Raw genomic sequence first — 24,860 nt, forward strand, 5'->3', positions numbered from 1 at the left:
GGCTACCATGACTGTTCGGATGGCATGTTGTGTGCCTACCCTCTTGGCAGCCTGCAACACTAATCGACGATGCCTAGCACCGTACGCCAAGAGGTACGGAAAGGGGTTCCTATGTGAAATATGCTTGTTATGATCCACTCTATAAGCACTCTGATTTTCTAAATTCATTTCAGATACAACCCGTATGCCCGCCTCCGTAGCTGAGTGGTTCGCATGCCTGACTGTCTTACAGAGGAACCCGGATTGCATTCCCTGTAGAGCCAGGGCTGTGTCTGCAACGAGAAAGAATATCACACTTTATATTTTCTGAAAATACGTAAAGACGAAGATTCTGAAATAATCACTAGGTATTACTCGCCCAGAGCGCCCCTCTGGGATTTTTCCAACGTCTGGTGCATTTCTTTCTATAGAAATGTGGAAAACGTAGCGAGAAAACTGAGTTTCGTATGTGTCACTGCCAACGAGCACAGCTCGCTGGAACCTAGACCATATTTAGAGAGAACTCCTACAATAACAGAAATAAATACGCAATGAGACGAACAAAAATGATACTTTTTTTCACAGACAATAATTACACTGGAGTCACTGTGATTCGTGATAGTCCTGAGCCGTGCTGCAGCTCGCGTTGGTGCTGTTGCTAGGTTGGCTTCGTTTAGCTGGTATGGCTACAGTTGTTGCATTCTTCTTGTGTTCATTGGCAGCACTCCGTTCGCTAGCGTTTTCTGTCCGCTAGTGGTAACAACGGCGGTTATTGATATCTAGTAATAGTTGTACTATCTTTGGCGCGAGTTGTGGTGTTTCCGTGTCGTGTGAGTCGGCAGTACGGTTGGGGACGGACGAGCAACCAGGTAACCAGGTCCGCGCAGCGCGAGAACACACCGGGACCACAGGCGGCATGCATGCACTGCCGGATGGAAGGGCTGTAGTCGCGAGGGTACAGCCTCGTTGTCAACCGGACCCAGGAAGTTTGTTAAGTTGAACGGGCCTTAATTCAAGCAGTGAAATTTCCACCATTGTGAGACCTGGCCATTTGCTTGCATGGTGCTGCTCGTCGTGTCGCCGAGACGAAGAGCAGCGAATGGAGCGTTTGGGGAAGGTGAACCTAATTAGCCTTCCTCTATTTCTTATTATTAATTGTTGCATTCTATAAGTTATTATTTGTGAAGTTCAACCAGTGGTATTTTTCCTGCCTAGTGGCTGCTAACGCCCGAGTTACCTGCCCTGGAGCTTAGTGCATGACATGGCAGTGTACTTTTCCTCGCCTTGCCGTTGCTGTCCGGTAAGGCGTGTAGTCCGACAGCCTCCTTGATTTATGGGGCAGATGCTGTTTTTTTTTCCTACTCTGGTAGTAGTGGTTCTTTTCTGCTTCCAGATGGGTGTGTTATTCCATCGTTGCATTGGTCATCGCACGTTAGGTAGATCCGTCAAATGATTACTGGTCATGCTTTTAAACTGCCACTACTCATAGTTACTATCTCTTGAAGTGAATGCAACTCTTGGCTTCCTTTCTCATCGCTTGCGAAGTTTTGAGAGACTTCCCCAAGTCAATCCTTGGAGTAACGTCTGCGCCCACCCCCATCTCCCCCTTGGTTTGGTCATATTTGATGATTCTCTCAAAAAAATATTTTAATGACTGTAATTTCAAATTTGAATATGTTTAACTGGTTCTTAAAAGGATTGCTACTCAGGACTTCAGCCGTGAAGCAAAATTATTCTTATTGGAGCCTTCAGCCTAGAAGTAGTTATAATTTTTTTTCATTAAGGCCTTCAGCTGTGGAACACTTATTAATTTATTGTCACCTTTTATTTGTTGTTGTTTCCAAATAAAGTTTACGTGATTGCAAAATAAACTAACCAGCAGTAATTGATTACTGTCCCGTCCACAATCGCAACCCAATCCTGCCTTCCTTGGTACCAGGTCTCAGGTCCCCTGAACATTACAAACTGCAAGACATAGTTCTCAGTAGAGTGTGTGATCACCACAGACGGCAGCGCATGCTCCGAAATTTGCGCCTATGCTGGCCACCAGGCTGTTAAGGAGTCATTGTGACAGGGTGCTCCATTCCCCCACCAGCGCGGCTGACGACTGCTGGGTCCACGTTGGTGCACGTGGACGAGCTGCAATACATCTCCCGAACAGATCCGACATGTAATCATGGGATTTAAGGAACGAGCAGGTCACTCCATTCGACGAATATCATCTAGTACCAAGAGTTCCTGCACCTACTCGAACGCGCGTTCTCGTACATTAGAATAACGTGAAGGCCGAATGCAAACCTGAATAAAACGCATACGGAAAGGTGAGCCATGTCACAACTGCGTTGGCCAGATTGCCGTGGTCAAGGATTTGGAGGTCTGTACGTCCATGCAACACTATGCCTCCACAAACCATTAACACCTGCAGCACCGAAAGGACCATTTTCTATCATGTTCCAGAAGGCTACATCCAGCATTGTCGAACTTTATCGTTTCAGTGGTCAAAGTGTTACGGCGAGAAGGCATAATGTTCCCAAACCGTACTGATTTCCAAGTCTTTTAACATGATACAGTTATAATTATATTTTCATCGAAACATTTCAGTCTCATCTTTATCTATGATAATGATGGGAGCTGAAGAAATGAATTAAAATTTTCGCTATGACCAGGATCTGTACCTAGGTTTCATTGCTTACTAGGCAGGTATGCTACCCATAACACCATCACAGCCCTACTCCAGTCCCTCCATAACACGAACTTCAATTCACATATTCAGCTTATTTTCCACCTCTTAAATCGTCACTGTTGTCTAAGCACTCTGGTATTGGAATAGCACCCCATTACGTTCAAAACTGGGGTGCTATTCCAGTACCAGAGAGCCTCGACAATAGAGACGATTTAACAAGGTTCCTCTTCTTATATCGTCACTGTTGTCGAGGCGCTCTGGTACTGGAATAGCAGCTCATTAAGTCCAGTTCTGGGCTGCTGGCCCTGAACTATCCATTAGGGCGGTTGAAAAACAACAACTCAAGAGCACATGTTATTCCAAAAACGTTATGGTGGAAGTAGGGGCCAGGAGGTGCTGGTGAAATAACAAACGCTGCTAAGGTTATCTTTTTATTTTAAAAGGCTTTCTCAGTAATAAATTTTTAAGTCTCGCATTAAAAAAATAAATTTCAAAAACAATTTCGAATAGCTGACAAATTTTCTTCATGAAAAGGAGATTGCCAGTATGACATTAACAACTTCCCAATAGTGAGATTTTAACTTGACATATATACATCTATAAGACAACAATTTAAAAAAAGACTCCTTTAAATAGCTGGCAAATTTTCTCTATGTAAAGGATATTGCAAGGTATGACGTTCACAACTTCCCAATAGTAAGATTTTAAATTAGTTAATCTATAAGAGAACAATTCCTTTAAAAAAACACCTTAAAGTAGCTAGTTTGTACTAAAGCTAAAATAGTTGTCTCTCACCAGTTAAATAACTTATTTTACACCTGTCATTTGTTACAAGATAAATGTGAATAAGCCAGCACACAAACCTTCACATTAAAGGCAATTCCCAAAAAAAATTTCCTTAGCTCGGTGAGGGAGTGACACATGTAAACGGGCACAAATCACAATAGGCGGAATAGTTCTTGGTGGTCTACAGGGCCACAGCAGATCAGCCCAAAAACATCCATTACAAGCCACCGCCTCCCCGAGTTACCCAAAACCAGAAGATGTAGCAAGGGCGGTGCCTGCACAGACTCCGTACCACAGAGACACGTGACACCGACCCTAAATCACCCAATCAAGGTGTGAATGACACGGCCCGACAAAGAAGCAATTACCACATTCCCACATTCCCGCGGACAGGCAAACGAAAACTGTGGTGAGAAGGTCCCAACAAAACCACTGGCGAAGAAACTCATACACTTCACTAGAACTTGAAGTTGAGTAATATGCTCGTCAGAGCCAACCGCTTCCAGTGTTTTCGACGGCCGATAAGAAGACATACGGTCCCACGCGCTGATCTCCTGCACCACGGCTTCTAAGCTTCGTAAGCCACGTACATGCAGGTAAGACAGACTTAGCCCCTGACAGCCAAAAGGTCGGGCACAGCACGTGGCGAGCAGTTGACGACCCCAACAGGGCCCCGCTCGCGCCACCACCTCTCTCGGTCACAGCCCAGAACGTACTCCTCGATCGTCACGCGACCGTACACTTGCTCCACCTTCCGCCACAGGTCGGTAGCGATCCAAACAGCGCGCCAAACCGAAAGCGCCACCGCATACACTAGACACAAAGCGAAAGCACTCCGCCTGGCGCGCTTTTCCAAGAGCCGGCCACAACTACGGCTCAGGACCAATACCGGACAGCCTCGGTAATAGTGAGGATTTAAGAAAGGGAAAATAAGCTGAAGATGTGAAATGAAGTTTGTGTCAGGGAAGGCACTGTACTAGAGCAGTCTAGCAGGCAAATTAGTTATAATACTGTGATGGTGTAATGGTTATCATAACTCCCTAGTAAGCCATGAAAGCTAGATTCAAATCCTCGTCATAGCGCAAATTTTAATTCATTTCTTCAGCTTCCATCATTATTGACGATACAGTTACTTTTCAGCGTTATTCAGACACTGTACTCCTTCTCCATGTGCGTTTTTCAGGGCTATGTTGGACTTGACCTCATTCTGATGATGAAAATGCGAGATGAATCAACAGTGCACATGGAGAAGCTTTCGATCGAGAGGATATTTAACAAATGGACTGCCCTGGCTGTTCCCACGACTTCAATCCCATCAAGCACGTGTGGAATACGTAGTGCAGAGTTATTGCAGCACGTCCACATGTACCAACGGCCATCCAGAGGGTTGTCAACCACTCTGGTGGAGGAATAGAACATCATACAACAAAAACTCATTACTAATTTGTGCCCGAGGTGGAAGCACTTTGCAGACCAAGGATACCGACATTGGTGAACACGTAGATTATTAAACACCACGTTTTACTATTTTCATCTCATTGCGTATTTATCTCTGTTATCTTCTGTCCTATACTGTAGCAGTTCTTTCTATGCATGGTCCAAGATTTATCGAGCTATGTTCCGTGGCAGTGACCCATAATGCGGAAGTTACTTTTACCGTTGAGTTTTGCACACCGGCGTATTTATCGCCACTTCGACAACTTGACGTCGATGGGCTCGAGATGAAACGATGAGGACAATATAAATGCCCAATCCCTGAGCGAAGGAAATCTCCGACCTGCCTAGGAGTCTAACCATGGACACCGCAACGCAGCGATGCCAACCTCTGGAGTACGAACTGCAGACATCAGTGCAACGGTTGTAACATTGGAAAATTGTACTGAAATGCAGGAGGATCTGCAGCGAATTGACGCATGGTGCAGAGAATGGCAATTGAATCTCAATGTAGACAAGTGTAATGTGCTGCGATTACATAGAAATATAGATCCCTTATCATTTAGCTACAATATAGCAGGTCAGCAACTGGAAGCAGTTAATTCCATAAATTATCTGGGAGTACGCATTAGGAGTGATTTAAAATCGAATGATCATATAAAGTTGACCGTTGGTAAAGCAGATGCCAGACAGATTCGTTGGAAGAATCCTAAGGAAATGCAATCAGAAAACAAAGGAAGTAGGTTACAGTACGCATGTTCGCCCACTGCTTGAATACTGCTCAGCAGTGTGGGATCCGTACCAGATAGGGTCGATATAAGAGATAGAGAAGATCCAACGGAGAGCAGCGCGTTTCGTTACAGGATCATTTAGTAATCGCGAAAGCGTTACGGAGATGATAGATAAACTCCAGTGGAAGACTCTGCAGGAGAGACGCTCAGTAGCTCGGATGGGCTTTTGTTGAAGTTTCGAGAACATACCTTCACGAAAGAGTCAAGCAGTATGTTGCTCCCTCCTACGTATATCTCGCGAAGAGAACATGAGGATAAAATCAGAGAGATTAGAGGCCACACAGAAGCATATCGACAATCCTTCTTTCCACGAACAATACGAGACTGGAATAGAAGGGAGAACCGATAGAGGTATTCAAGGTACCCTCCGTCACACACCGTCAGATGGCTTGCGGAGTATGAATACAGATGTAGATGTAGATGTAGAATTCGGAACCGCTTTTACTTTGAGCCACTAAAAATTTTTGTCGCCGTAGTCAGTGGACCGGTCAACGAATCTGCGGCTGTCCCGTTTTGTGGAGAAACTGCACCGTAAATTTTAACGAGATATCTGAGCGGCGAGCTGAGTCATTAATCCCGGCAGCAGTTCGCAGCGAATGAAACGCCGTCAAAGTGGTGGCGGCGTCGGGGAGGTGGATGCCGGTAGAGGGGTTGGGCGAGGAGAGGGATGGGTGGCGAAGGAGTAGGCGGGGTCAGCGGCGGCGCCGACGCTGAGACGACGGACTCGCCTCGAGGGCGCAGTGCGCGACCTCTGTAGGTCGTTCGCTCCCGCTGGCCACTGGCCGCTGCCGTTGCCCTCTCGTCCGCTAATTCCCTAAAAATAATAACTGCCGCCGCACGCCGCCCCCGGGGAGGCAGGGCGGTTGTGACAAGTGATGAGCTCCGCCCGTAAAAGCGTCGTTTAGCGCCGCCGTGGCCCTGGCATCAACTGCCGGGTGCAGCCACTGGGCGCCGAACGATCGACGACCGGTGCGCCACGTAATTGCTCCCCGGGTTGCCTGCCTTAAGGCGCCTCTCATAACTTACGCCGCTACTGACGCGGGATGTCCTTAACGACCGTCGCTGTAGAATGTGGTATCTGATGATGACGAGCCAGAGCTATACGTTCACAACGTCCACTTAATGTATCTTCGAGCTGAAAGTGAACACGCTCTGTAAGCAACACCTCAAGCTTGCAACAATCACATCCGCTGTCTTCTTCAGGAGCAATTAACACCCATTTCCTCCTAAAAAAGACGATCGAACTGATCGTCGAAAGCTTGACCTATCATAAAATTTGACTCGGCAAAATATCGACAACGTATTACACAAAGATATCATTGCCAGAAAGTCTATTCTCACTAAAACTCCTTCTCTTATAAATACAACAGAAGTTTCTCCCATTATACTCTGTCAGTGCTAACGTTAACTCGATTTTTGTGTGTATTGCAGAGGCTTCCTCAACTTTACACCTCAATTGTTAAAGGAAATGACAGATTTAGCTTACTCGGAGGTGACTCAGTGGGCAGGGGTAAAATACAGGGAGAGAAAGGCTATTTACAATTTGTACAGAAACCAGATGGCAGTTATAAGAGTCCAGGGGCATGAAAGGGAAGCAGTGGTTGGGAAGGGAGTGAGACAAGGTTATAGCCTATCCCCGATGTTATTCAATCTATATATTGAGCAAGCAGTAAAGGAAACAAAAGAAAAATTCGGAGTAGGAATTAAAATCCATGGAGAAGAAATAAAAACTTTGAGGTTCGCCGATGACATTGTAATTCTGTCAGAGACAGCAAAGGACCTGGAAGGGCAGTTGAACGGAGTGGACAGTGTTTTGAAAGGAGGATATAAGATGTGCATGAACAAAAGCAAAACGAAGATAATGGAATGTGGTCGAATTAAATCGGGTGATGCTGAGGGAATTAGATTAGCAAATGAGACACTTAAAGTAATAAAAGAGTTGTACTATTTGGAGAGCAAAATAACTTATGATAGGTCGAAGTAGAGAAATTTGTTAACATCGAGTGTAGATTTAAGTGTCAGGAAGTCGTTTCTGAAAGTATTTGTATGGAGTGTAGCCACGTATGGAAGTGAAATGTGGACGATAAATAGCTTGGACAAGAAGAGAATAGAAGCTTTCGAAATGTGGTGCTACAGAAGAATGCTGAAGATTAGATGGCTAGATCACATAACTAATGAGGAGGTATTGAATAGAATTGGAGATAAGAGAAGTTTGTGGCACAACTTGACTAGAAGAAGGAATCGGCTGGTAGGGTATATTCTGAGACATCAAGGGATCACCAGTTTAGTATTGGAGGGCAGCGTGGAGGGTAAAAATCGTAGAGGGAGGCCAAGAGATAAATACACTAAACAGATTCAGAAGGATGTAGGTTGCAGTAGGTACTGGGAGACGAAGAAGCTTGCGCAGGATAGAGTAGCATGGAGAGCTGATTCAAACCAGTCTCTAGACTGAAGATCACAACAACAACAACAGAGGTAACTAAAATCATGTGATAGCGATATGCGCACGCACAACTGGCGGTAGTATAGCGTACACAAGGTATAAAAGGGCAGTACACTGGGGGAACTGTTATTTGTGCTCATGTGATTTATGTGAAAAGGTTTCCGACATGATTGTGGCCACACGACGGGGATTAACATATTATGAATACAGAATTATAATTGGAGCTAGATGCATATGTCATTTCATGTATCGTAAGGGAATTCTGTATTCCGCAATCTACAGTTTCAAGCGTCTACGGAGAACACTAAATTTCAGACATTACCACTCACCACCGGAAAATGCAGTGGCCGACGACGTCACTTAACGAACGAAAGCATCGGCGTTTGCGTAGAGATGTCAGTGCTAACAGAAAAGCAGCACTGAGTGAAATAACTGCAAAAACCAATGTGCGACGAACGTATCCGTTAGGAAAGTGCGGCGAACTTTGGTGTTAATGGGCTACGACATCTGACGACCGCCGCGAGTGCCTTTGCTAACAGCACGTCATCGTCTGCGGCGCCTCTCATGGGCTCGTGGCCATATCGATTGGGCACTAGACGACTCGAAAACTGTGGGATGATGAGATGAGTCCAGATTTCAGTTGGTAAGAGCTGAAGGTAGGGTTCTGGTCTGGCGCAGACCCACCGAAGTATGGGCCCAAGTTGTGAGCAAGCCGTTTTGTAGGATGGTGGTGAATCCATAGTGGTGTAGGTTGTGTTTGCGTGGAATGGACTGGTTTCTCTGGTCCAACTGAACAGATCTTTGAGTGGAAATGGGTATGTTCTTCTACTTGGAGACCATTTTCAGCCATTCATGGACTTCATGTTCGCTAACAACGATGACAATGCATCCTGTCATCGGGCCACAGTTCTTCGCGATTTGTTTGAAGAACACTCTGGACAATCTGACTGCTCTTTCATGATAGTAAACACTAAAATGATGTCCAGCAGACATTTTTCCCTACCGCATACAATGTCGCACTGGTCTTTTTCACAATAACCTTCGTCAAAGACCGTACTTCAATTGCAAACAGGGGGTTCGCGCACAGGCCTCACTGCAGATAACACGTCCCACCCTCTACACTTGGTTTTACTATCATTGCCGAGATCTTCCGTAGCAATCGTCGGTTGTTCCTTATCAAGTATGAGTTGTTCCCTTACAACTGTCAAGCTGTGTCTTACGATCCTAGTAGCGTGCCTCTGAATTCGTACCATGCCAGCTGTCACGCCTTCTTGGTAAAGACATTAAAACCTGATCAGCCACAGTGGTGTCTGGCATGCGATTTGCTTTTCAGGAGCTTTCCCAGACCTCCAATTATCATGGTGGTACGTTCTTCCGGGACCAAACCGCTAAGATCATCGGTCCCTATGCTTAACACTACTTAATCTAACTTTAATTAACACTAAGAACCATACACACTATCATGTCCGAGGGAGGACTCGAAGTTCCGACGGGGGAAGTCATGCGAACTGCGGCAAGGCGCCCTAGACCACTCGGCTATCCCGCGTGGCTGAGCTCCTCCAACAACCTAATTCTTCTATTTGCCAACTCCACCAGTAATTTCATGTGGGTATCCTATTTCATGTTTCCTCTTAGCATTACCCATAAATAGTTATGCGATGTGATACGCTCTAGACGTTCACTGCATCACTGCCAGTGTTGTAACTGGATACTATCGGTTTCTTCTCTCTCATTAGACGCATCATCTTATAACCCTCATTTGTTATACCAAGTGGAATATTTGCCAAGACACGCAGTATTTATCTACGAACGTCCAACGATGACACTTTCCATTAAACTAGTTTGTCAGTGGCCCATCTTGTAGTGCTGCTGACCATATCTGACAAATATTTTATGAATACTGAGAACGTCAGAGGTCATACTACGCTTACTTGGGACACAACCAATCGTTTCTGTGAAACATTCGCCGTCTGGTATTACGTACGGGATCCTGTTCGTCAGTAGGTCAACAAGTCATTCGCATATCTGTGATTATATTCCGGTGTCCTGCATATAAATGTGACATGACTACTGTATTGTACAATTCACCAGAGTGTCTTTTCGAAAGTTAAACTCTTTAACAGCAGAAAGAGAGGACTTACATGCTTCATGTAAACTGTTACCAATAGTGTCTGCATACATATGTCCACATAAAGTAACCCTGTGCGTATATATGGTATGTGCCTCTGATAATGCTGAAATGATTGTTAGCCACAAAGGTGAGGAAGGTTGATACAGACCTATTAGATTGACAGCTCCTCCCTTTGAAAGATGTCAGTGCGCGCTGTCTTTTTCACTGTTTTTGTTTTTTGCTTCTTGGGATACCATCAAGAAGAATAAAGTAACGTAATAATGCAATAATGCTACAGCATTGGTCCAAGAAAGATTCGTCCTCCTTAGGACACAGTGACTTTGAATATGTCCAGTGAAATATTGCAGAAAATATCTTACTGATCAGACGATGACAGTAACTGAAGGAATCCACAGCAATCTGATCTGGTCAGTACTTCTCGTTATTGCACGAGTCTTCCGTAGGTAACCAGTAACCCTGACCCTGAATCCACCTCCCCTGCATAAAACAGCTTCAAACGTCTGATTACTTTATAAATGATGACAACCCGTCTACACACTCCCAAGCAGGGAAAATCCCAGAATCGAACTGGGTGTTCTGTGATCGAGAGCCACCGACGCTGATCATTTAATGTGTCGAATATTTGACGTTAAGCGCGTAAAAATGGTTCAAATGGTTCTGAGCACTATGTGACATAACTGCTGTGGTCATCAGTCCCCTAGAACTTAGAACTACTTAAACCTAACTAACCTAAGGACATCACACACATCCATGCCCGAGGCAGGATTCGAACCTGCGACCGTAGCGGTCACGCGGCTCCAGACTGTAGCGCCCAGAACCGCACGGCCACTCCGGCCGGCAGCGCGTAAAACGTTTATGACTGATATCCAGATGGTCTGAATTATGTTTAAAGTTTGCTTCAATCCGCGATGTGCTTTCATTATCAGATACTGGATGAGTATATTCTGGGTAATATGCTCTCCTTTTTAATTAAAGCTAGTTTCTCACACATCTTAGTGTTTACCTACCACGTTATATTTCATGAACTATTTGTCGTTACAATGTCATAATTTTGATGGTGGAATTTTTGGATACCATCTGCAAAATGGGTTGCGAATAGGGTTAGTAGTAAAGAAGTAATAAATTAAAAGGTCGCACCTGGTGCAGAAGTTTTACTGCGTGAATAGTGAACATAAAGTAAGCGATAACCTCTCTTCGTCTCATTTTTTAGTGGGGGAGGTGTCAGCGAGAAAAAGTCTCGGAAGGGTTTGAAATTATATAAAGTTTGTTGGAAGTCCCTTTTTCCTAAGGCTACACCTGTTAATGAATGGATTCTGCAGAAGATAGCCCCGATACAAAAAACACCTATTCACAATGGGATTCTTTTCAGTATCTCATACCATTCCAAGTGTACAAAACTAACGGTTGCTTTTTTTTTCTAAAAGAAAAGAATAATCATTAGCCAGAAGGTTGGTTAGAACAGCGCTGTTTTTGCCGGACATGATGCTATTTTCTTTCTCCAACCACTGGACTAACTCGCCAACTCGCCCAGCCTGTTATTGGAGGACCTCCGACTTCGCAGTTTTCGTACTGACAAATGATTTTCAGGGCCGAGAGAGGCTATTAAGTACCAAAAAAATTCTGTCGCCACTGACGATTAGACTGTTGATCTTCTGATTCGAAGTGTTATACTTAACTACCAAGACATCGATTTTACTGGGGAACATAACTACTTGAGAGGTAAAAGGATACAATCAAGTTAGTACCGAGTGACTAGTCGTCCATGTCCATTTAGTTCAGAACTGAAAAGCAAGAGCGAAAATAAGAATTTGCGATGTATTGAAGGAGAAAATGCGTCCTACACAAATATCACGCCATAAACACGTGCTAAAAGGTCGCCACTTCAGCAAAATACCAGGCCGTTGTAAAGGGGAAAGCCAGCGCTGATGCCGACCGGCTGGCTGTGTTTTGTGGCAAAACCTGAAGAGAAGTGGAAGAAGATGGTGACAATTTGTTTTAGACACAGCCGTAGCAGGAGGGTCGTAAGTATTCATTTTCCGGCGTACATAAGAAATATGCAAAATGAAACGTCTGGAAAGAAATGTAATGGACAGACACAAAATTACATCCCAGTAATAAAAGTGGGCAGAATAACATTTCGTACGTTATGGATTTGTCTTCAGGTTTAAGTTGTTGTCGTGTGTGTAGCGAGCTTAAGCTAGATACTGCACTATTTCCTTTGTTACGCCACTTCACAGGGCTAAAGTTTTTATACTATTGTTAAACAATCGTGTACATGCGTTCAGGCGACTCTGAAAGGACTGAAGTTAAGACAGATACAAAATAATCTCGATTTGGAAAGCCACTACTTATTTTCTAGGTAGACTTAAGAGTAACAATAAATGAATCAGATGATTAATCTAAAGATGAGATAGGAATTCTTATCAATATAACCGTAATGATTTACTATTTCTGGATGAAGGAAAGACTTTTTAACACCAAACATCCTGTTTTCACAATTTACCTCAGCAGTTTGGTCCCATAGAACCTTACCACAAATTTAAAAAAGGTAATAATATTACGAATAACAATTTGCTCATTTTAGAGTTGGCTAGTTGTACTTTTGGGCATCCGAGAAAACGTTTAACATTTTCATTCACTCGTAGTGTCGCCGATCCTCGGCTCTTAATGAGAATCGCAAAATCTTAACCATCATTCCAGAATTTCACTTTTGGATGAAAACATCTGGCCGTGTTGTGTTGCAGATAGGCAATCGCTAACATTCCCCTAGGGCCTAATTAGTTTCGTGCTTCAATTTCACAAAAATACACAACCCAGTATATTTTTGCGGTTACATTCTAGACTGGTTAAGGAAACGCGAAGTTGCAAATAATTACTACGGTCATGTGTAAACAGCTAATAAATTTTTATAATCAGCATGTCATAAGATGTTCATGAAAACAAGGAAACGCTTAGGATTGCATTACATTATGTAGTTGTAAACGAAGAGTTATGCACGGTGTCAAGCTACACAGAATAATGGCTCTGAGCACTATGGGACTCAACTGCTGAGGTCATTAGTCCCCTAGAACTTAGAACTAGTTAAACCCAACTAACCTAAGGACATCACAAACATCCATGCCCGAGGCAGGATTCGAACCAGCGACCGTAGCGGTCTCGCGGTTCCAGACTGCAGCGCCTTTAACCGCACGGCCACTTCGGCCGGCTACACAGGATAAACCAGGAAAATTATATTGTTTTAGTAAATATGGAAAGGAGTTTTACACTGTAAAATGAAAGAAAATGTTTTTCCTCTTTTAGCGAATATGGTATCGATGATATAGAGGGATAGGTAACTAACTCACTCTCTTCGAAGCGATTTTTAGTAGCATGTAACCACATATCTGTGTAAGAAGTCAAAACCAGTCCACGAAAAGTGTAACACAAGTATATTCATTGTCATCACTGATGTTTATTTTGTACTTGGAAAAAGGAATGAGGAAAATGAAGCCGGCCGCGGTGGTCTGGCGGTTCTAGGCGCTCAGTCCGGAGCCGCGCGACTGCTACGGTCGCAGGTTCGAATCCTGCCTCGGGCATGGATGTGTGTGATGTCCTTAGGTTAGTTAGGTTTAAGTAGTTCTAAGTTTTAGGGGACTGATGACCACAGATGTTAAGTCCCATAGTGCTCAGAGCCATTTGAACCATTTGAAAATGAAGGTCTGTTATTGTTTATGAAGGACAGAGTGTTAGAACAATGGAGTATACAGGTAATGCGGCAGTGATAGCCGGAAGTTAACAGGAACTGGGTTTTGTGCTAAATGTAATGGAATATATGCTAGCTGTAGTTTAAGATATGCACATAAAACGAACAGGTGTTTAAGGGGAGAAGTAGCCCTAAACTACAAGTGTGTAGTTTTAATGTGCTAAAAAAATTAAATAAAACTCGTCATGCGATCTATGTACAATGCAAAGCATCAGAAAGCACGCTCCTAGCATGCAGAGATAATCATATAATCAGTCCTTTTTGAACTAAAACACATCTGGTACATTTAATGTCTCTAAGATTTTATTTATAGTGACAGCAGATGGGTTATCACTGTAATTACATTTTCCTATTCGTATTGGAAAATTCGTCACAATGTTTAGTGACTAGGAAATACGAAGTAACAGCACTAAAAATAGCAATTTTTCGTTTGTATCACACCCTTCTTGTGTTACTGCAGGCCAGTCGCTTGGAGCGCTAGCATCGCTTCAGCTGTCAAAAGGTTGCGCTTTTTGCCCTACAGAGTTTCCCGACTGTTTGTCTTAGACGTTGGTGCACACTCAACATAAGACAGTCAGAATGGCACCACGCGCCTATCACCTGAGAATAAGGTCACATTCTTTGATCAGTCATGCATGATCATCCACGTCCAGTAGCTTGCGTCAGGAAATGAGCTTTTATCGCAGCATTTTCTTTTTTGCTATCTTTTCTGGTGTCGCAATTTTAATGACTAGAAATGTATACAACTGACTCATTTCAACTATCGGTTGCATTCGAAATACAGAATCGTGACTTGCTACAAATACGCAAGTGAAGATTTCTGAAAGCAAAAATAAGAACTAAAATAGGTCATCTATCATCCATAATGCTTCTGACTTAATCTTGAAATCTCTTAATAATTTCTACAAAATATCATGTGTCGTACATCCTGTCGGCATTACGAACATAAATGTAGGTTAAAAATGAGTTGCAGATTTCTTTCATTAATTTCGAGCTGTGCTTGTGTTCTAAAACCCTGGCAACTATAAATACCTTGAGCGCGGTCCGTATGCAGACGATGTGGGCTGAATGCATCACCGACTATTTCCATTAGCTCACCTGCAAATGGAACGGCAGCCGTGAACATGTTATTTGATGAATTACCGGTAACGCCCACAGTAACGGCTCACCTAATTCAGGTATTAACCGTATTTCATTATTCACTTTGCAGTGCTTAGCATTAAGTGTACTGCTAGCTTTAAACACGTATATGAGTGGATAATTGATTTCACGAACGTTGCACACTGCTCGTTAAATGTAGCTGAAGCGCACTAAAGGGCAGTTTTGCGTCCGACTGAACAATAGTTCAGCGCATCTAGCTGTATGCTGACGGTGGAGATTACAACCATTGGCAAAGTAAATCCCGCCTCACACGGGTAAGATTTGCTCCAATCTTACCTGCCGGCCCATACGACGGCTACCTTCAGGGCTCTGTTGTCTGCTAGCCAGCTGTCCTACAGGGAGCTGTTCATGTGTTCTGTGACATGTCCGGTGTTACTTTTCTTGTTTGGTTCCCTGCATGCTACCTGCACTGGCCAATCAGGAGTCCAGCTTGGCGACTGACGTCACAGCCTACAGGGCAGGCACTACGAGACAACACCAGTTAACCATTGAGACCAAACAGAACGTCACGCGCTCGCCGGCCGGCCGGGGATCATTCTAGAACGATAATAAACTATTCGGTTAAAAAATTTGATTTTCGCGCATCTTATAGCTTCATTCGTCAGCATCATGATGAACTGCCAATCATTTCGTTAGTCGTAATATTTACTGTGATATTTTAGGATGAAGTAAACTACAGCAAGAATTTAGGAAAGTTTGCAGTGAAAAACATAGATTGCTATGAATTTGCGTTTGGTGTATGTTAGGTCATATGTTACTGCATATGAAAAGTAGCTAACATATTGATGAACTTCTCTTCAAACTTCAAACTGTCACCAGTCTTGATGAAATGGAACGCATGTAAATCGCTTTGCGCTTTGTCCCGAGCCCGTGCGCCAGCGAATAATCCAGAAAGAAAGTCTCAAAATTCCTCGTGTCTCATAAACTGTTTCAGATATTGAAACAAGACAGTGACATATGAGAGCATGCGAAGAGGAGAGTATTTCTTCATATGATACATGTGCGAAATTTCCATACCTACTGCGATGTTCAAGGAACTAAATATTTTTTCAATGAAGTTATGTAATTTTCAAATGCCATCGACAGCTGGTGAAACGAGAATTGTTGTGGGTTTGGAACACTATATGTGTGTGAAGAAATTACAGTTTATTTTTACACTGAGAATGGGCATTTTCATGAACTATTGACATGTCTTTACATCAGTTGCTGTTTTATGATTCGACTGCATTAAAATGGTAGTGAATTGAATGTTTATAAACAAAGCCGTATTTTGGCGAAATAAACTGATTAATATAGCAGCAAAGTGTCATATGCATTACTCAAAACTCGTCAATGATAACGTTTCTCTGAAGAAGAATGAAGACGATGATAAGTCTAAGGAAAATAAAACACTGTTTTTGTTGAAATTTTTGCGATATCCTATAGCCCAGTGGTATTTTTAATAACGAATGATATGGAATGAAACTGGACAACGGATTTTACTTCTATACCTCAATAATATAAGAAATATGAAAGGGACACACGAACAGCACATAGTATGCCATCTTTTTATTTCCTATTCCTATACAGAATGAGGGATTGTACTTTTCCACCACAAACATCTTTTAGCTCCTCAAAGCTCTGTTTACACCTTCATAGGTAGTTGACTGTATTTCCAAATTTAAATGTTTTCATATTTCTAAGATCATTAAGATACAGAAATGAAATTCTTTTGCCAGTGTCAATGCACATAATTCATTATTAAACATAGACTCAGGTATAGGATTCCAAGTATCGATTTATTTTTACCAGGCTTCTTATTCCCCTTAATTCGCTTGTCGCTTAGTCGCTTGGACATCGCGGTAGATAAGGAAGTTGCGCATATTAATCTTATGGAGAAATACTCACCTCGTCGCATACTGTCATTTGCTAACATCTTGTTTCAATATCTGAAACAGTTTATGAGATACGAGGAATTTTGAGACTCTTTCATTCTGTTTCTTCGCTGGCGTGAGAGCTCGGGACAAAGCGCTTTCAATACAATCAATTCTCACGAGATTGGTAATAGACAGAAATACCATTCAAAGATTAAAGAAAAATTCAATATGTTAACTACATTTCATATTCAGCAACATATCACATAGCATGCACCCTACGCAGATTCATAGTAACCACCATTTTTCACTGCAAGCTTTCCGAAATTCTTGCAGTAATTACCTACTCCAAAAATATCACAACAAATACAATTATTAACGAAATGATAAGCAGTTCAGCATGAAGCTGACGAATGTGTAACGTTCTTTAAAAAAATAAACTTTTTAAAGATTACGTTGATTGAATGTCTGCACTGTGGAATGGATACAAAACTCGAATTATCGTGTAGCGTGTTGTAACTGCAAGTGGTTCAAAAATGGCTCTGAGCACTATGGGACTTAACATCTGAGGTCATCAGTCCCCTAGAACTTAGAACTACTTAAACCTAACTAAGCTAAGGACAGTACGCACATCCATGCCCGAGGGAGGATTCGAACCTGCGATCCTAGCGGTCGCGTGGTTCCAAACTGAAGCGCCTAGAACTGCCCGGCCACAACGGCCGGCCTGCAAGTGGTGTACTTACACTGTGTTGTTGTTAGCAAAAACTTTACACGAACTGACTGGGCAATGCAACTCCCAATACCAACAAAGAAATACAGTCACTGCAAAATACATTCAGCCCCTAAGGCACTCAATCCTCTGACCCTGTTCAAAACTGATAACTTTGGTCCATGTGCACATAACAAATTAAACTGTCTTACCTCTAGAGCAGCAACGGAGTAACGTGATATATTCTTATCTCTCACAAAAAATATGAATATGCTAGCTACAGGCTCAGCAGTGTGCAATGCTGGCCATAATACTTTAAAATGCACATGAAACTCTTTTGGCTGATAAACGAGCACATTTAAGAAAATCCAACTTCTTAAAAAAATATATGACATGGACAGGGAAGCGGTACTGATGATGATGAATTGCTAACACTGACTATTTTTAGCTAAATTATGTTGCAAGTTTTTCTTTCCAAAAACATCTGACATTTGAAGTTACATCAATCGCAGTTGGTTCACAAACAATGAGATTTAAATAGCAAGTATTATCTGACCTGACTAATCCAACATAATTACAGATCTTCAATTTATATATAGCTCTGTCAAGAAATCTTAGAAACATTGCAAAAGTGAAATACCAAAGTAACCTTTTAATCAAAACAGTTTACGTACATTCTGGGGTTACTCAACAATTACAAATTATCAGCCATCTCATCTATACTAAAAAAAAAAAAAAAAAATTATTATTTAACATCTTTGCCTTGCTTATCTGAAGACTTCCGATTCCAACTTTAACAATATTGAAATATCTAGATTAATGTAACACTTGGTGGCTTCAAACAGCACACCATAGAACTGCCTATTCCATCGTCTTTCCCTCACAGACAGCTACCTACAACTGAGCGCTAAGCGCTCACTTACTTCAACACTACAATAATCTTAGACCAGAAGCAATATCTCTGGGTCTGCGGTCTTACACAAATGTGCCCCAGTATATTCCCTTCAAATGAGCTATAAGATATGCGAGAATCAAATTTTTTTACCAAATAATTTCGCTACAGTAGTTTGAGAAAGACTGCAGTTCTGCCAACTCGCGCGCACTGCCATACATGGAGTCAAGTCAGCCACCTAGCTTCCGTGTCGAATAATACATCATGTGAGAGGCCCATTACGTGAGGCAGCTGTCACCCCTACCTGATGGCAGGCAGCAATGTGCGCCATCTAGGAAATTTACGGAGAACCTTCCTCCGTGTCAGGTGGGCTTAACGTCAGTGCGAGAGGTCCTGCTTAAGGAGGAGACGTTCGTGAAATTGACAGAGAAATTTTCACTTTATTTTTTATTTAATACGAGGGCTATCCACAAAGTACATTACGTTTAGGAATTAAAAATAAATAAAGTATTGGAATTTTTTTAATTATATACAGATGAAAGCCACACTTAAATACTACTTTTCTACATAGTTGCCATTTAAATTAAGGCACTTATCGTAGCGGTGGACGAGCTTGCAAATTCCTTCGTCGTAAAATTCGGCCGCCTGCGCCTTCAACCACGTGGTTACCTCTTCTTGAAGCTGTGCGTCGTCATCAAAACGCTACATGGCCAACCACTTCTTCATTGCTGGGAATAAGTGGAAGTCGCTCGGTGCCAGGTCGGGACTCCACGGCGGATGAGGAAACAACTCCCACTTAAAAGATTCGAGAACTTCACGAGTGTCATTTGCCGTGTGGGCCTGAGCGTTGTCGTGAATCAGCAAGATCTTTGAGCCCAACTTTCCCCTGCGCTTGTTTTGTATTGCTCTTCTGAGGTTGTGCAGAGTTTGGCAATACCTTTGAGAGTTTATTGTAGTGTCTCTTTCCAGGAAATACACAAAAATCACACCTTTTCGGTCCCAAAAGACAGTCGCCATCACCTTCCTTGCCAACATTGTCTGCATGCATTTCTTGGGTTTTTGAGGGTAATTTGTGTGCCCCCCACTGCATTGACTGCCATTTTGTCTCGCAGTTCACATGCTTAACCCATGTTTCGTCACCAGTAACGATGCGATCGAGTAATGAGTCGCCTTTCTCGTAAGCGTCCAAAAACGTTAACACTGCAGCCATCCGCTGATTTTTGTGAATCTCTGTCAAGATTTTTGGTATCCATCTTGCACAAAACTTGTGATAACCAAGCTTTTCGGTAATGATTTCGTGCAACAAACTTCGTGAAATTTGTGGAAAACTCATAGAGAGTTCCGTTATTGTGAAATTACAGTTTTCACAGACCGCGGCATCGACTATTTCGACAAGTTCGGCAGTCACTATGCTGGGTCTTCCACTTCGCTCTTCGCCGTGAACGTTAGTTCGGCCATTTTTAAATTTTATGAACCATTGACGCACTCCACCTTCAGTGATTATGTTGTCCCCATACACTTCACAAAGCTGCCGATAGATTTCTATCGGTGTACAGTTTTTTGCAGTCAGAAACCTTATTACAGCACGCACTTCACACTTCGCGGCATTTTCAATTAACGCTGACATTTCAAACTGTCACAGTAACTCAACGGAGTACAGCACGAAACTCTCACTAGCAAGGCAGGATGCCAACTGAGCGAAGGAATGCCATGACGCCAAGATGGCCGCGCTAGCCGCGCCCCTAACGGACACAAACGAAAACGTAATGTACTTTTTGGATAGCCCTCGTATTAGAACTCATGGACAATAATATCCCAAAATTTCAATGATGAAATCGCATCCAAAGTGAATGAAAAATAATTAAATGTGTGATGCGACCTTTCTAAAACGCCCACTTTTTGAAGTAACACTTAAATACTAGCTCGTTGTACGATTTCGTGGATTACATTCACAAGAAGAGGCTTCTAAACAGAATCCTGGATGTTGCAGAGTCCACTTATAGGTTTCTGGCCAATCCTGAACCTCTAAAAAATGTCTTCATGACAAAAACCCAGAATCCACATAAGCCTCCTAATACACTCATATGGGAACGATGCCATAAAACCACATTTTCATCTGATAGAGTTGTCAGAATTGGCACTTACGATCCATTTGTTGAATTTAATTATAGGAGCGGGGGGAGGCTGAATATATTAGAGAGAATGGGCTTTAAGATAGGTAACGTCAGTCAAGACATCTTGAGAAAAATGGATTTACAGCGCCTCTCTGCAGCTGAAAAGGCAGTAGACTATCTGGCAAAGGAAAGAAGGCAGAAAACAAGAAACCAGAGGAGGAGCCTTGAAGGGAAAAAGGATCCTGAGTACATATCTGAGGCCTAGTGAAGAGGTGACGTAGGAAAGAACGTTAGGTTGAACTTCAAACTGCATTTCTTGAAAATCTTGCTTCTTAAAGTTTATGTACCTTTTTCTCAGAATCCATGAAGGCCAGGGTTATGAAATTTTTGCCCTTATTTCTGTAAGCTCAATACAAGCTGTCTCAGGAGTAAATTTTGAAATTCTGTGTGTAACCTGAGGTATGGGGCAAACTGCTTGGAATTTTCCATGTATTTTATACTGCACTTACGGAATTAGAATTAAAAAGTTATTAAAATTCTGCTATTCTATACACTGAAAAACCTTATAAGAGCAGCCTACCTTACGCGGAACGATGAAACAGAGAAAATTCTGTAGAAACCGTTCGAATAGTTTCTGTGAAAAGGGTAGATACGTCCTTTTTTTGAAATAAGATTTTTAAATTCGAAGTTAAATGTATATAATCGGAGGAACTTACTAATAAATGTTTTAATTTCATGTAAAGCATGGTACAAAATTTCATTGCTGTACCTTCAAACTTGTGGATTGCGCGCATCTATTAAACAGTGTTGTTTCTCACTGACGTCCTCGCTTAAGAACTCTGGAACGTACATTGACGTGGAGATAATGAAATGAGATCACTTGACCTTTGGATGAGACTGTTAGCTTGATACCATAGTAAATCGTGGTTTCCGACTAACAGCCCCCCCCCCCCCCCCCCCCCGATTAGTGCGTCGCTGATATTTTTAAGATTTTATGATGGCTACGAAGTCGAAAACAGTAATCTGTATAAATAGACCGAAACCTGACGAAGGCCGTGAATTTTTCACTTCCCACGGAGTAGATTATTTTGGAACTTTCAGGCGATGTATACAATATGTGCTAAAGTGACCTTAGAGGGAGACAGGCACCCCGATTGGTATGAACTTGTTATTCAGCAATAAATTGGAAATTACTTGTGACAAAGCTCCGAAAATTACCGAACAGGAATACGCTCACAAGTCACGTTACCGAACAGAACGACGTTGATGATAGTACAGCATACGACGATACCACACGTTATTTGCACACTTCACGCATGCTCAGAAATTAAAACATTAGTCCGCTCTCTGCCTAAGGATCGACCACGTACGCTCGTAATACGTTGCTGAACTTAAATTGAAAATATTTTTACTGGCTAGAATTAATATCAGTACTTTCGAGCACTACATATACTTGATATAACAAATATTGCAATTTTAGTAGATTTATTTGAAACCCAAAAGAGTCTCCAAATGCAGTCACATGAGCAAGTTCTCACATAAGGAACTGCATTAATTTACTAAAAATCCGCCTTATATTTCATAGGAAAGTTTTTACTGTGTCCCTTGGTATCAGACAGTAATTATCAGTACTATCTGAATGAACTCTGAACCTACTTTTACTGTAAAACATCCTAAATTCGAAACTAGCGGCGTTACTGCGGCTCATACCGCAACTTACCTACCTCTGATCGTGATCAAGTCCCATCACACCCACTATGCTGCCCTCTCGTAGGCCATTCGCCACTTCACATGGTTATAAATTTCATGTTAGTAGAAAACGGTAATGAGTTAATGAATTAAAGTGGACAGATAACAATAACATCCATAAAAGCGTAATGACGCTCGATCTGAATGGCACGCCCATCGCAATTATGCAATAAAAACTACTATCTAAAATCATTAATTATAAATTTAAGAAAATATTACAAATTTCCTTCGTGTGGATTACCCTCTGGATAGCTTGGGAGCTCTCAAAAGGTGGTTTTAGTGCCCTAGGCACGAGCGATGCCTTGCATGAGGGGACGGCGTGGAAGGGCCTGCTTCTGCTGGGGGTGCTGTTTTGGCATGTAATTAACTGCGGTGCTTAGTGCCGAGAACTCGTTACTGGGCACTGAGTTTCTTTTATGCCATTACAGTGTGTAGTCTTGATGCTCTTTCAAAGTCAATTCTTATAGTATAAACGCCAAATCTGCGATGCTTGTACTTAAGACGCTACATGGGTACAAAGTATGCATAATTTGAAGATTTTGGCTCAAATTTAGGTCACTGAGGTTTACTATCTTGGGCCTCAGCAGCTCTGCTGTGCGCAGTTAACAGGGGCTGAAGACTAGACCAATGGTTTGAAACAATTTTGACACAGAATCTAACCATAACCCCATAAATAAATAACAGAATGTGATACTTTATAACAGTTTGAGAGTAAAGTTTTGCGATACTGTAGTCTTTCAATTTTTTAAATAAATTTTGCAGTATTGCAGTTTTATTGTATGAGCAATTGCCAAATTGTGCGGGACAAACATTGCACACACTCTTATATACTTCAAAATGTTCTGGAGAATGTCTTGCGCATTTGATTTACTGGTACTGCTACATTGTGATATGTGGCACACGAACGTTGACACACTTCGCCCACACGTCCACTGCATAACATACTCTGATCAGAAGTGACTTGCCGTATGTAGACCTGTTGATTACAGTTGTTAGTTAATGCTGGCACCGTAGTTACTTATTCGGTGGAATAAAATCAGTCAAGGAACGTTTTAAAGGGACGTTATAGATAACGGCATCATTGACGAAAATCCTGAGATTGCAATTAATATTGTCAGTAATGTCGTTGGTACAAAACATGAAGAGCAAGGGGCCCAACATATTTCCAAAGGACATATCCAAGAAATACTGCATCTACCTGATCCCTGAGTTTAGGGACGTAGCTTGAGAAAATACCATCTATGTTTCACATAATAGATGTACGAGTATGATGAATCCATTTCGATTGGCATGGATAAGTTCCATTGTTCGAAACGGCTCATTATGTTTGAGCTCAGAATGTGTTGTAAGACTCATCATCAATTTGTTGTTACGACTAGTGGAAGCAGATATTTCGGATCTGCCACCGTTCTTGTTGACAGGTGGAACCTGTGCTTCCTGCCAACTGATGGGCACGATTTTCTTCTTAACGATCCCAATTAGCGTTTTCAAAGAAATGTGTGCACATTTTAGTATTCTGACTTCTAGTAATCCACTTATATATGTCATGTTAATACGTCAACACAAAAATTGAAATACTGATTTTTAATGTTAATTATACAAAGAGTCCAATGAAACTTATATAATTCAAGAGGTACTTGGCCATAGACATCCATAAAGAAAAAAATCATGTGTGTACGAAACTGTTAACAGTGGTAAAAGGAAGTAAATATTTTGATATTCAGATTTCTGATGATACCTTCTCTATCATGCATTAAAATCTCCAATACGTGAACATCGAAAATTGATGTGCAACAAACTTCTATCCTGCGTACCAATCAGCTGCTATGGTAGAAATGACATGCGAGAGTAACGACAGTTCGTGAAACTGCATTCTAGTAACGTTCATGTTCACATGGTTCATTTGTAGCGACACACACATACCGGGCAGCTAAAACGCAACTGCTAGGTCCATGATGATGTCAGCAATGAAAATCAAAACGTAGTAGTAAAGTAGCCTGGGAATAACATTGTATATTGGAGCCGTTATTTCGCCTAGTTTTCTGTAGGAGTAACTTTGTGGTCATTTGCCGCCGTTACCAGAAAATATGAAGTTAATTCCTGATTTTTATTTTCTTCATTTTTGATAAATGTAACATCTCACTTTCCTTATTAAACGGAAACTATATCTGTTTCACCCTGCGCCTTGAAGTGTAACCCTAATGGATCAGAGTAAAAGAGCAGAGCTAGACAAATATCTTCGTAGAGAAAGTAGCAGGAATGTGGACTTTCATAACGTTAATGCAACTTTTTTATTCAACGATCATAATATTAATACATGAACATCGAAAACTGAAGTACTGACTTATAAAATTAATTAAACAAGAGACTAATGACACAAATAATTTAAATGG

The sequence above is a fragment of the Schistocerca serialis genome, chromosome 1, assembly GCF_023864345.2.
Source record: "Schistocerca serialis cubense isolate TAMUIC-IGC-003099 chromosome 1, iqSchSeri2.2, whole genome shotgun sequence".
NCBI classification, from domain to species: domain Eukaryota; kingdom Metazoa; phylum Arthropoda; class Insecta; order Orthoptera; family Acrididae; genus Schistocerca; species Schistocerca serialis.